Here is a 14,596-nt window from a genome sequence, read left to right as displayed (position 1 = left end):
TGGTACTTGTTAGATATTGGGGGCTTCCTGTGATGTGCTTTTGTATGTTATTGCTGTATGAACACGTTAGCTAGCATGCTCTAAATGTAATGGTCTCTAACTGTATTTAGCTCCCTGCTAATACAGAGTTACAGATTCATGCAATCGAGCCATCAACAAAATTGAGCTTTGCACATCTAATGTGCTGTCACTATCTATTATGAGGTACTTACACATGTTGTATTTTGTCATATTGTTTTCATTTTTGTCATTGATTATTGCAAATCCCAGTCTGAAAATTCTATCCAAGGGGTTAATGTTATCTACAGCCATCAACAACATCAAGCATTGCACATCTAATGTGCTGGGACCAACTGGGGCCACTGGCCGGCATTCCTTTCTTTATTACACAACGCAAGAGAGTTAACGATGACATCTGTTACAATGGCCTTGATGTAATCTGACCTTGGTCTTCTGCCGTGAAACACAACTTCCAGCCAGCATACAGAGATGATGTTGATGCATCATCGTTGTGAGTCTCTGAACCAATGAGAGGGCCACAGTGGTCGGAGTCAGAGGGCAACGTCATCATGATGCATTGAAGGTGAAAATGAACTCGAGGAATGGCTACCATCACCATCGAGCCTTTCATCATGTATCACCCAGAAGGGCACGTTTGACAGCGTCAGCGCTGCATCCACAGATTGTATCTCCAAAAGGCCATTGGAAACTGTGGAAAACCGTACCACACGCACATTACTCAGTGACGTTTATTGCTCCATTGTGCATCACTAGTCACACATTGAGCTGCCTCACTGGGGCTTTTTACAGGCAAGTGACATTTTAACAAGAAGTTGTCAAATGTGCAGCATGAAGAAAAAAGACCATCCATCCCTCTGTTTTCTTCCTCAGAAAAAGGGAGAGAGAGAAAGACCCCTGCGGTCATTCTAATCAACCACAATCATGTCACGGCTGCTGCCTGCCTGCACACACGCCGCCAGCCTCTTGCCCGCTTGCCCGCCTCGTACGCCACCAGGGTCCAGTCTTTGGCATGACTCAAAGGAAAACTGATTAGGCAGGAAAGGATTTATTTAGTTTAGGCTCCCTCCTACTGCTGTACTCTGCTGGGAACAGAGTGACGGGCAGCCTGGAACAGCACCGTAGGAACAGGTGAAGGTATGTGGGGGACCCAGAGATAAAAAAGTCTTATCTCTATGGGGGACCAATACCTACCACAGAGATGCAATCATCATTCTTCACTGAATGCCCAGCCATCCACAAACAATCTAAAGCAATTTGAGGTTGGCAGAAAAATTCTTTATAGACACAATCCACTGCCAACAAGAGATCCTATCCCTATAAATACCAATGCAAATCAATTCATAAAATTTAAATTTAAAATAACCATTTCAACGATTTTACAGTTTACAGTTCATGTAAGGAATCAATCATTTGAAATAAATAAATTAGGCCCTGGTCTGGATTTCACATGACTGGGCAGGGGCGCAGCCATGGGTGGGCCTGGGAAGGCATAGGCCCACCCACTTGGGAGCAAGGCCCACCCACTGCGGAGCCAGGCCCAGCCAATCAGAATGAGATTTTCCCCACAAAAGGGCTTTATTACAGACAGAAATTCTCCTCAGTTTCATCAGCTGTCTAGGTGGCTGGACTCAAACGATCCCGCTGGTGAAGAAGCCGGATGTGGAGGTCCTGAGCTGGCATGGTTGCATGTGGTCTGCGGTTGTGAGGCCAGTTGGATGTATTGCCATATTCTATAAAATGACGTTGGAGGGAGCTTATGGTAGAGAAATGTACGTTAAATTATCTGGCAACAGCTCTGGTGGACATTCCTGCAGTCAGCATACCAATAGCACGCACCCTCAAAACGTGAGACATCTGTGGCATTGTGTTATGGGACAAAAATGCACATTTTAGAGTGGCCTTTTATTGTCCCCAGCACAAGGTGTACCTGTGCAATGATCATGCTGTTTAATCAGCTTCTTGTTATGCCACACCTCTGAGGTGGATGGATTATCTTGGTAATATATAAGCTTTTTGTGCATATTGAACATTTCTGGGGTCATTTACAGTTGAAGTCGGAAGTTTACATACACCTTAGCCAACTACTAAAGCCATGACATAATTTTCTGGAATTTTCCAAGCTGTTTAAAGGCACAGTCAACTGTTGGAAAAATGACTTGTGTCATGCACAAAGTAGATGTCCTAACCGACATGCCAAAACTATAGTTTGTTAACAAGAAATTTGTGGAGTGGTTGAAAAACGAATTTTAATGACTCCAACCTAAGTGTATGTAAACTTCCGACTTCAATATCCGCTCATGAACCACGGGTCCAACACTTTACAAGTTGCGTTTATATTTTTGTTCAGTATAGTTATAAGTACCTTACCCCAGTGACTTCTATAACCTAATACACAGTGAACTACATAATGATGTTCTGTCCGATCTGTGTTGTACATGTGCTAGCTACAGATGAAAGCAAGCAAAGGGCACCCTGGTCCGTCTCTCACATTAGCTTGGCAGCAGACCATGAGCGTTAATCAATGTGACAGAGCCCTGATCCATCTGCTGAGGTTTGATAATGAAACCCATGCACGGCTCATGTGTCCACAGAGAACATGGGTTAACTACCTGATGGGAGGAAACAATAGCAGACACCTGTGACTAACCTGACTCTCTGCTGTACATTTCCTGCTATGCAGCTAAACATGTGCCCCTGCTACAGTACTATTGTACAGGACCACTGACTACGTAGTTATGGATGCACAAGAGATACATTAGAAAACACAAGAGATATAGACTCTGCAGGTACTGTATATTGATCAAAATACAGTAAATACACGAGATATACAAAAGTTACATAGATACAAGAGACAGAAAATAAGTCAGATTTTGGCAAATTCACCCTAGGTTGAAGCTAAGGTGTGAAAAAAGATGCGGCCAAAAGCTGTGGCAGTAGAAAATCATTCTTATCAAATATTTACACAGTACTTCATAAATGATACAGAAGAGAAAGAGACACTATTCGAAATAGAAGGTCAGACTTGTTTCACAGCCAAGAAGACACTGATTTGACACTGGTTGGATTGAAATAGTGGCAAAACATAATCAACAAATAAGAAGTGAGCAGTCTGTCCCCGCTTAAAAGGATCAGTGGATAGCCCCCTCTTTGAAGAGGCAAACACACATACACGCACACACACACACATGCACATGCACACGCACATGCACACGCACACACACACTGTGCCACATGCATACACAATTTAATTATGCAACAATAATGAACTTGAGCCATTCAGCAAACAAAAGCCAGAGGTGTACCGTCCATCCGCTTGCCTCGAAGACCAAAGCATCACACAGACAAGACAGGGCTAGGCTCTCTCTCTCTCTCCTCTCATCCCCCCAAAACTGACAACCTGTTTCTCACACAGCCATACCATCAGAGAAAACCACCTGGAGAAATCAAAGATCAAAAGAAAGAAAGAGCTCAAAGCAAAGGATTTTCACAAACTCATCCAATATAAAGTGACAGCTTGCATGGTACTCACCGGTGACTGTCTCTCTCACTATGTTTCCCTGTTCCCTCTCTCTTTCACTCTCTCTTCTTTACTCACTCAGTCCCTCTCTCTCTCACACTCTCTCTCTCCTCTCGATCCCCTCCCTCGCTAGCTCCTAGACAGAATGCGCTTCCACTGCACTCAGGAACGCCGTTTCTATGGCACTGCGAGGCGAGAGCAAGCCAGTCAGCAGGATATTGTACCGTAGAAAATGTCTAGGGGCAGATCCCTCCTCACTCAGTCCAGAGCAGTTATAGTCACTCACTTCACAAATAGCCTAATTCCTGTTGTGATCAACCCCCCACTCAAGTCACTTCAGTTTGCTTTCACATAGTGGTGTGTACAGGTGTACAATCTTAAATTGACCAGATTCTCACAGTAGAAAATAACCCTACAGCAACAAGAAATGTGATTTATTTAGTGGATTATAATTAACCCTCTGGAGTCCAATCGCTGTCTAAACCGGGGATTGCCAGTCTCTCTTAGCCAAGAGAGACTGGCATGTGGAGTATTTATATCAGACCTCTGATTACAATTAAGAGCAAAACGTGCCACTCTCTTCTGGGCCAGCTGCAGCTTAACTAGGTCTTTCCTTGCAGCACTGGACCACACGACTGGACAATAATCAAAATTAGACAAAACTAGAGCCTGCGGAACTTGCTTTTTGGAGAGTGATGTCAAAAAAGCAGAGCATCTCGATTACGGCTAGACCTCTTCCCATCTTTGCAACAATTGAATCTATATGTTTTGACCATGTCAGTTTACAATCTAAGGTAATGCCTTGTAATTTAGTCTCCTCAACTTGTTCAACAGCCACACCATTCATTACCAGATTCAGCTGAGGTTTAGCACTTAAGGAATGATTTGTACCAAATGTTCTTAGTTCTTAGTTTTAGAGATGTTCAAGACCAGTTTATTAAAGGCCACACATTCCAAAACAGATTGCAACTCCTTGTTAAGGGTTTCAGTGAATTCATTAGCTGTGGTTGCGTATATGGTTGAATCATCAGCATACATGGACACGCATGCTTTGTTTAATGCCAGTGGCAGGTCATTGGTAATAATAGAAAAGAGTAGAGGGCCTAGAGAGCTGCCCTGTGGTACACCACACTTCACATGTTTGACATTAGAGACGCTTGCATTAAAGAAAACCCTTTGAGTTCTATTAGATAGACAGCTCTGAATCCACGATATGGCAGAGGTTGAAAAGCCATAGCATAACAACAGGTTATGGTCAATAATATCAAAGGCTGCACTGAAATCTAACAGTACAGCTCCCACAAACTTCTTCTTATCAACCAATCATCAGTCATGTGTGTCAGTGCAGTACATGTTGAGTGCCTTTCTCTATAAGCATGCTGAAAGTCTGTTGTTAATTTATTTACAGAGAAATGACATTCTATTTGGTCAAGCACAATTTTTTCCAACAGTTTGCTAAAAGCTGGCAGCAAGCTTATAGGTCTGTTGTTAGGACCAGTAAAGGCCGCTTTACCACTCTTGGGTAGTGGAATTACTTCAGCTTCGCTCCAGACCTGAGGACAAAGACTTTCCTCTAGGTTCAGATTAATATAGGTGCCTATTGGCAAACTCTAAGAGCTTTGTCATGTGCCTTCGGGGTCTTGGTCACCTCCCTGACCAAGGCCCTTCTCCCCAGATTGCTCAGTTTGACTGGGCATCCAGCTCTAGGAAGAGTATTGATGGTTCCAAACTTCTTCCATTTAAGAATGATGGAGGTCACTGTGTTCTTGGGGACCTTCGGTGCTGCAACACACGTCCAATGAATTTAATTTACCACAGGTGGACTCTAATCAAGTTATAGAAACATCTCAAGGATGATCAATAGAAACAGGATGCACCTGAGCTCAATTTCAAGTCTCATAGCAAAGGGTCTGAATAATTATGTAAATAAGGTATTTCTGTTTTTATTTCTAATACATTTGCAAACATTATGGTTTATTGTGTGTAAATTGATGAGGATTTTCTTTCATTGAATCCATTTTAGAATAAGGCTGTAACGGGCCTCCCGAGTGGCCCAGTGGCTTGGCCCAGTGGCTTGAGGTGTCACTACAGACCCTGGTTCAATCCCAGGCTGTCACAACCGCCCGTGACCAGGAGTCCCATAGGGCGGCAAACAATTGGCCCAGCGTCATCCAGGTTAGGGGAGGGTTTGGCTGGGGAGCTCTTTTGTGGAGGCCCGGGCACCTGCAGGCTGACTGAGATGAACTGTGTTTTCTCAGACACATTGGTGCGGCTGGCTTCCGAGTAAAGCAGGCGGGTGTTACGGAGTGCGGCTTGGCGTGTCATGTTTCGGGAGGATGACTTGACCTTCACCTCTCCTGAGCCTGTTGGGGAGTTGCAGCGATGAGACAAGATTGTAATTTGGGAGAAAAAGGGGGATAAAATACAAGAAGAAAAAAAGATTAAGACTGTAACGTAACAAAATGTAAAAAATGTCAAGGGTTTTGAATAATTTTCCGAAAGCACTGTACTTTCATTCATTTTTTAAACTGGTAGCAGGGACCTTCAGACGAGTCCCGTGAGGCTTGTGGGCATCCTATGGGCTTGTGGGTGTGTTCATGAGAGTCTCTATAGAGTGGTCACAATAGTTTGTAGGCCAAACCGGTCGGAAACTACAGACTTTTTGTGAGAAGACCGATTTTCGGGATGTCACAGGGGCTGACAAACACTGCTATATATCGGCAGATGCAGTGGATTGAGACACAGCCCATGCAAAAAAAACGGATGTCTCTAGTTTTAAAGAAATAGATTTTGATAGGGATTTTTTGATTGTGTTAATTAGATTTCTGCAGAGGTGTGGAAATTGTAGGCCAAGGGTTTTACGGGACTTTTTTCAAAATGGACATTTTAAATTGGAAATTACAAACTTTAGAAGCCTTGTTAACCTTGAATACAGTACAGTTAGCATTTCCTGCTATGCAGGCAAATAATCTGCGACAACAGAGTGATCAAATGAAGAGAGTATGTGTGTGGAGAATAGATGTGAATTTGTAGTGGGTGACAAAACATAACATAACATACTCTGTAAATAGTACTCTGTATGTTGTGCACAGAATATATGCGTGACAAAAGGAGGAGGAAGACACACAGAAGTTTAGACGGAATGAATATCAATAAAGGAGACGTTCTCTTATGAATATCAAACATCTTTTTGAATAGATGCCCAGATAACAGATTCTCCAAAGGTTTGTTTTATTTTGAGATTGAATGAGATTAAGCAAATGTGTCAGATGAAGATAAAAGGGACTCTTTATGATGCTATGAATACATGGAACACTGTGGCCATTTGTTCCCCTTAGTGTTCTAGAATCGAGATGATCTGCTGTGAGGAATACATGTACATCCACATGCCAAATCAAGAACCATACAACATCGATTGAACGTGCTTGGGAGACATTTTGCCTCAGTCTGCAGCGATAGCTCTGTCTGAGATTAGAATATATTGCAGCACAGAGAGCGAGAGAGCGAGAGAGAGATAGCAATACCTCCTAGCCTCCCCCTCTCTCTGTTGAGCTTAGCACCAGTCATTGGTGTAGTGGTGCCTGAAGAAGTGGGTATACTTTAATTTTGCCAAACAATTCCCCAATGGCCCGCCCGGCAAAGGAAATGCGCCCATTGTGAGAAATTATATGAGAAACAGTGACACACGCTGAATGATCTCAAAGGATAAATCCCATATTGGTCTTTCAGAGTCAGGCCAACCCAAGCTGTACTTTGCAGTAAGCTAATAGTAGGCCTACTATTGAAACAGATAAATGAGGCTGTTAACTGAGTCAGAAATTCCCGGGTATCAGAGGCTTTTGCTCTGAAAGTCACACTTTTTCTTTCAGTAAAAAGACAAGTGGATGTTCTATGTCTTTAACAATGCTTAAAACCACATTAGGAAACCACTTTTGAGATTTTTTAATGTAGTTACCCTTTAAGACAAGTGTTCAGGCAACTAGCGCTGTTGTTTGGTTAGCAATGTTTCTGTAGAACATGAGATGGAGTTCGAAAACAAGTGGTCAAATGGATTGATGCAAATAATCATGATATCTTTCTGCCAGGCACAGCTAGTTAACATTTAAAAGATAATATTTTTGGGAAAGGCTTTCCATCTACCAGGAGAAGATTAGGCCTGTAATATTATGAGGCATGTCTTACATTGCCTCAAAGTAGCCTATACACAAAATCCCACCATAGAAATGTAGACACAATTATTTTATAAAGACTTCCGCACATGCATTAAACTTTCTTTCACTGTCTAGCAGCCAACGGCATGATCCTAGTCACATTAGAAACTGTACAGGTGTGCGTAACTGGCTGCAGCAAAGTCAGGAGCAGAAATGGGGAGCAAACGGAGCCCTTTATTGAGGTCGAACAGAACACGGTACTAAGAAAACTAAACGCACACAGGTTACAATAACCCGGCGCGAACCAACCTGGAGTACACATACATTTACTCACAACAATTCCACACACAGACATGGGGGGAAACAGGGGGTAATATGCAAGACGAGTAATGAGGGAATGCAAACCAGGTGTGCGGGAAACCAAGACAAAACAAATGGAAAATGAAAGGTGGATCGGCGATGGCTAGAAGACCGGTGACGTCGACCGCCGAAAGCCGCCCGAACAAGGAGAGGGACCGACCTCGGCGGAAGTCGTGACAGAAAACCATGATAGTTGTTGAATCTTTAGATCTACCCTCTCTAAATTCCTAATGGATATTTCCATCTCTGTCCATGAAACCACTTGCATGATCGGTGCACATTCATGCTTGGACCTACCACCGCGTGCACAATGCTGCCTTTAAAATGTGAACAAATAACAGTTCATGAACGTCTTAAGCTAAACATTCTGATCTGTTCCATCAGCCGTATTAATTGATACGGTGTATACCTCCACTACACTACTTAGGATACGCATCCTGGGGATTAAGAAGGGAGTATACGCAATGCCCAGTGAAAAATACGGTGTATACCCTTCACTACACCACTGGCATCAGTTTAGCCTTGAGCAGCCTCGATGCAGTCGACTCTGCACAGAGAGAAACATCCTTACCAGCAGCCAGCAGCCACAGTGAAGGTAGCCTGAAATCAATTAAATACCCAACTACACACGGGAAAATACACCGATTTATCAGATTTAAAGATGCATTCATTTATGATACGGTGGCAGGTGCTCAAACTGGGACCCTTAGAAGAGGGATTTGTACTGAAGGAGCAGATGAGAGGAGCATCCCTTAGCTGCTTACATTAACTGCTAGCATTGCAGTGGAGTCTCCCTATGGAGACGTATGAGTTAAAGTTTAGATTAAAATGGACCTAGTGTCATGTACGATATGCCAACTTCGACCACTATTGCATGGCCTGCTTGGAGGAGTCTCTGCCGTACCATTGCTGACATATTACCAACATGCTGCAGACACACACACACACACACACACACACACACACACACACACACACACACACACACACTATACATTACTACAGGGTAATAACAGTTATGGTGAACATTACTCAGTGGTGTCAGAGCAGAGATTAGAACCACTGCAAGTTTAATTTACCATCTTGGGTCTGCAGTACAGTATGTCCACCAACACCAATGCCTAGTACACTGATTAATACACAAGATTACATTATCACACATTGCCAACTCTTAGAAGCAGTGGCTACTGGAGACACATGCCTTGGCATTTTGAAGGATGCTGCACAACAAATAAATGTTGTTCTACTAGATGTAAAAACAGACACTGTCCTTGCCTTTCTACTTACAGCAGCACCAAACATGTTTAAAATGTAATGAAATTGCACCTCTAATGGAAAATAGACAGGTCAATTCACAGAGCATCTGAGCAATATGTTATACTGAATTAAATTGATATGGAGTCAAATGTGCTATTTATTGTATAAACTATTCATGGCAGAAAACTTCAAAAGGGCAGGGACCTTATGACAGTGAGCTGACAACAGCTGGACTGACACTTGACAGGGTAGTAAAGGCACAACTGTGCATTTGAAGTGATAGGTCAATGACAAAGCCTCAACCCTCAGTCAAAGCCTTAACCCTCAGTCCAAAAATAGAATATTCTAGAATATTGTAGGTTTAGTACACTCTTAGAAAAAAGGGTTCTATATAGAACGAAAAAGGGTTCTATCGCTTGCTTCATATATGGCACTTTGTAAGGTTCTATATACAGGTAACTGCCAAAATAAAGGAAACACTTGAGTAAAGGAAGCAGGTTACTTAAGCACTTAGCATCCCACCATGCTTAGTGTATAAAAATGTCCACTTTGAAAGAGGGGTCTGAAATGAGCATAGGTTTACAATAGTTTCGAATTTAAAAAAAATCACCATAAAAATCCATCAGTTTAAACTAGAGATGTCCATTTTTGCATGGAATGTGTTTTAATCCACCACATCCGCCTATGTCAAATTTCCGCATCTGTGGTGAGAGGTGACAGAGCTAGAGCGGTGTTTGTCGGACCATGAAAATCGGTCTTCTCACAAAATCGTCTGTAGCATCCAAACATTTTGGCCTACAAACTATTATGGAAAGACGAGACTCTCACGAACACAATGGTGTTCTCCATTTTGCTTTAAGACCTCCACAAGTGTCAGGAGACTCGTCTGAAGTCGGTACAGCCAATCTGCCAACTTCTGTCGCGTCCAAACTAATATGACCCCTCTGAGCAAAGGTGAGACTTTCACAAACATGTTGGTTGTTTTGCTCTAGGACACCTCACAAGACTCGTCCGAAGGCCCCTGGAACCAGTTAAAACAAGTGAATGGAAGTATATATGGAGACTATTTAATGCCAAAAATATGGGGTTAAATAAATATAAACATGACCTTCCTTATATCGCTCAGATATAGGAGAGACATTTTAGGACAAACTTCCTTTTGAAATGTATTTGGGACTATCTGTTGTTCCATGTCGTGAATATGTTATTCAATGCGTCTGTCGTTTGTATGGGCTAAAAGCAGTAAGGCCAAATAAAATACTTTATCAAATAATTCTTTCAATTTTTTTTTTATAATTCAAGTGGTCTTCAAATTCAAACTCAAATAGCAAAATGACCCTTGGTATAACCTTCTTAAAACAATTCCATATTGCTTAATCGACCCCCCCCCCCCGGCTTAGATAGAGCTTTGACTCTTATGGGTTAAAGAGTATGTGTGTGTGTGTGTGTGTGTGTGTGTGTGTGTGTGTGTGTGTGTGTGTGTGTGTGTGTGTGTGTCTCAGTCACCACATCTCAACCCCATTGATCACTTATGGGAGATTCTGGAGCGCTGCCTGAGAAAACCTTTTCCACCACCATCAACAAATCATCAAATTATGGAATTTCTCTTGGAAGAATGGTGTCGCTTCCCTCCAATAGAGTTCCAGACGCATTGAAGCAGTTCGGGTGGCTCGTGGTGGCCCCACGCCCTATTAAGACACTTTATGTTGCCGATGCTTTTACTTTGGCAGTTACCTGTAGAACCCTCGTAGGCTATATAGAATATTTTTCCAAAAAGGGTTCTTACATTCTGACCATAGGTATACAGCCAAAAGGTTCTATATAGACTACAAAAGGGTTTAATATTGAACCCTTTACAGTGCCATATACCGTATGAAGCAAATTCACTGGCTGAATACAATCCATGACTAAACTTGACGACAAGTCATCCTATTAACAATGTCTCACTTAGTGGCAGGTATTATAATTCATTCTCCAAGCGTACTTCCTATCAACTTGAAATGACTCATAGGGACAGTTGCGTATCCCTGCCTTGTAGAGGGGGTGTGCCATGTGCTAGTGGTGTGCTGCCTGATTCATGATCTGCCCCTGTGCATGGATTTACTTGCCTCTTTCATTGTGTCTGTAGCTAGAGATTCAACATGGTACCTGTCAGTTGATCATGGAAGAAGCATGGGGCCTGCCAATCCGAGTAGAGGGAAGGCGCTCTGCCCTGAATACATAGTAGAACTACAGGCACATCTCCGGGTCAGGCCTCTCTAAGCATATAGCTCCACACCATTCATCTTTCTACTGAACAATACATCAACAGCCTCTGTCATCTTAGGCATGAACGGCTTGCGGATCACTCTGTACCTGAAACCCTACCGCAGGAATCTAAAGAACAGAGGTTCAAAGGGAAAGCTCAGCCCAGGGTTGAGATGTGTCCTTCTTGGAACTGCTCTCTGAGAATACGAATCGAAATCGAAATCGAAATCCACTCAGTTATTCAAAGACGCCTTTCGAGAGATTTAATATAGCCTCCTTCAAAATCCTTCCGATCTGTTGACAAAACCCGACCAGTGTGTTAACTTGGGAAAGAAGAGAAGAAGGTAGAGGACAGACCCAAGTAAAAAACGGACTGAGGACTGAGGCAGTGCAGAGATTAGCGAAAGAAGGGCATGATAAGAGGGAGTTCATACACAATGGAGGATGGGGGTGGCTTTAATGTCTACAGCCCTTTCCTTTCAGGGGATTTAGAGCTACAGTATCTAACCAATGTTTATCTCTAAACAGTGTTTGGAACAAACTGTGACTTTCAGAAACACACCAATTGACAATAGACGGGGGGGGGGGGGGGGGGGGGGGGGGTCTATTCATTCCAAATGTAATCAGTGAAAGCTGTAATGGCCCTATGATATGTATCACACCAGCCTATATTGTAGTACGAGCAAACAAATCTGCAATTAATTCAGTGTTGCTCACAGTTGAAAGTAATCTGTGATATGAATTACCAGGGAAACCACTGAAGCGGACAGTGTAGATTATATGTGACATTGTGACTACAGCAGTGCTGCGGTCCCTGACATTAACATTACTCATCTTCTCTACCAAGGGGCTTTTTTCATAGAAAGCGGAAAAAAGACCAATACATGGATATTCTACCTTTTTGCAGTGTTTGTTTATTTCAATGCATGTGAGCCCTGTTTGATAAAAACATGCTGTCTAAATAAATAGGCCTACAATATTTTTGGGATATATTATTGCTGAGCAGTTGTCGTTAAAAGATTTAAGCAGTAGATCAATACATTTCAATTATTAAATTTGCCGTGTCTTTATTGACCATGAAACCAACAAAAAAATGGGATTACAATGGGACAACATAAATACATTTTCATCCCATGTCTTTATTGACCATGAAACCAGACAAAAATAACTGGATAAGCTAAATAGATGTGGTAAATAGGTCATTGGAACTCAACCTAAACAATGGAAATGCCATGGAAACGAGAGGGGGAATGATACTGTGGGGAAAGACCATGAATCTCCTCATTGCCCCACAGGCAAAATTTGCTTACATTTAGGCTGTTTACATGTGTATTTCACACTATGTTGAGGTTAAAATCAGAGTATAATGCTGTATGGATGTCAACCCCAACACATGTTCATGTCATCATCACCAATGAACTGCATTACAGTTAAAAAAGACTTTGACTACCTCCACAGATTTCTGTATGCTGTGCTCCTATGATGACCCATCTTTCCCTCCTATCTGCTCTGAATGCCAAGGACGTCTCTAGCACTGAACCCACTGAGCAACCTCACTCTAACCCTATAGGCCCCACACCAGATTGCATGGACACCCTTTCCGCGTCGTGTACACTGCGACAGATTCATAATCATGCATTGTCTGTTCGTTTTAGTCCCCTGTTGTTATGATGAGCGTGATTTTGTATTTCCGGCTGTTGACCTAAATTGGGAAGTGGAGTGCCACTTGAAACTGAATTCAATCAGCAATACCGTTATAAGGGCAAATTACGAGGAAGTGCTGAACATCTCTACTTATAAATTGATCTTTGTTTTGGAAAAATGGTGTCGTTTTGGTATTACAGGAACGGTTCACCCATTTTGAATTTTTGTCTTTGTGCATCTCTGAGTGATGTTCTATTGATTCCCTGAGTCATTTCATATTTTCACATGTATCTGAGTTATTGGAGTTCAAGCAGGCAGAAATCCGACCGGTATGACCTAGCACTGTGATAAAATCGCTCTCACTACACTGGAAATTAATAGGATTGTGACTTTTAGATCACAAAAACGTCTATCATACTGTACATGTCAGATTTCAATACTGACCGATGTCATAACTTGGGAGGATGTCTTCTCTCGAATGAGCCATTGATCACACTTTTGAGATATTCCTACCTCGAAAAATGTGTAATTTAACTGAGGGTCTAGCATATTTTTCCTATTTGTCTGCCTCTTTCGTCCAGGGTGCATTGCATGGTGCCATTACCAGAGATATTATAGAAAGGAGATAGGAATCCAATGAATGAAGGAACACATAACGCCCCACCCAGCAGAATGTCAGACAATCCTAGCTAGCTAGCCAGCCAGCCTACAGAGAGAGCATTGCATTGTGGATTTTGACTTTAGATGCAACTGATTTCCACAATGATTTTCCATGTTGCTACGTTGCAACGTTATTATAACGCCAAAATTTGTTCACCAAAAAATATTGTTCTCATATATTTGTGTTATTTATTACTGTAATGTGTTAACATTAACACATGTGGAGGCTTAACTGCATTAACAAACCAGGCACAAAACATAATAACAGTTAACAGAGAGCAGAAGTTTATTTTTCACTTTTGTCCAACTTGATTGTATGATAATGTCACGAGATGGATTGGTAGTTATGTGGATAAGTGGGTGGCAGGGCTGGTGTGATCAGACGCACCAGCAGCAAGTTAGCTAATCAGACAGGTAGCTGTCCTTTAAAAGCCCTGTGTTTTGTGTTGTTCGGGGCTGGGAGTTGAGTGGATAATGTCTCTTTTTGGGGATCGGTCCCATATGCAAGTGGCCATGTCTTGGGTGTTTGCTGTGATTGCACTGGACCAGTGTCTGCGGGATGAGAAGTCTTCCTGGCGAAATCAAGTGAGAAAGTGGGCGGCTGTGCTGTTGACGAACTGGGGCTGTGGAGTTGAGGTGATCCAAAAGCAGAGGACTGAGAGAGGCATTGGTACAGTGCAGATCTAGGAGCTTTAACTCCACCAAGTAAGGGATGTGATTTTTTCTGTTCCCCTTACAC

At 42.4% G+C, this 14,596-nt stretch overlaps 1 protein-coding gene across 1 annotated transcript in view; it reads right to left on the bottom strand.

Annotated features, from left to right (window-relative positions):
• The window catches only part of LOC110491061 (synaptotagmin-6-like), a 43,329-nt gene extending 39,655 nt beyond the window's left edge, over nucleotides 1–3,674 (bottom strand). Inside the window, exon 1 of the mRNA XM_090202905.1 lies at nucleotides 3,551–3,674. The gene's annotated coding sequence lies outside the window, so the exon portion shown is untranslated. The remainder of the gene's footprint in view (nucleotides 1–3,550) is intronic.
• Nucleotides 3,675–14,596: the final 10,922 nt, after the last annotated feature.

The sequence above is a fragment of the Oncorhynchus mykiss genome, chromosome 16, assembly GCF_057628025.1.
Source record: "Oncorhynchus mykiss isolate SJ-2025 chromosome 16, ASM5762802v1, whole genome shotgun sequence".
NCBI lineage: Eukaryota > Metazoa > Chordata > Actinopteri > Salmoniformes > Salmonidae > Oncorhynchus > Oncorhynchus mykiss.
This window is presented reverse-complemented; position numbering and strand designations above follow the sequence as displayed.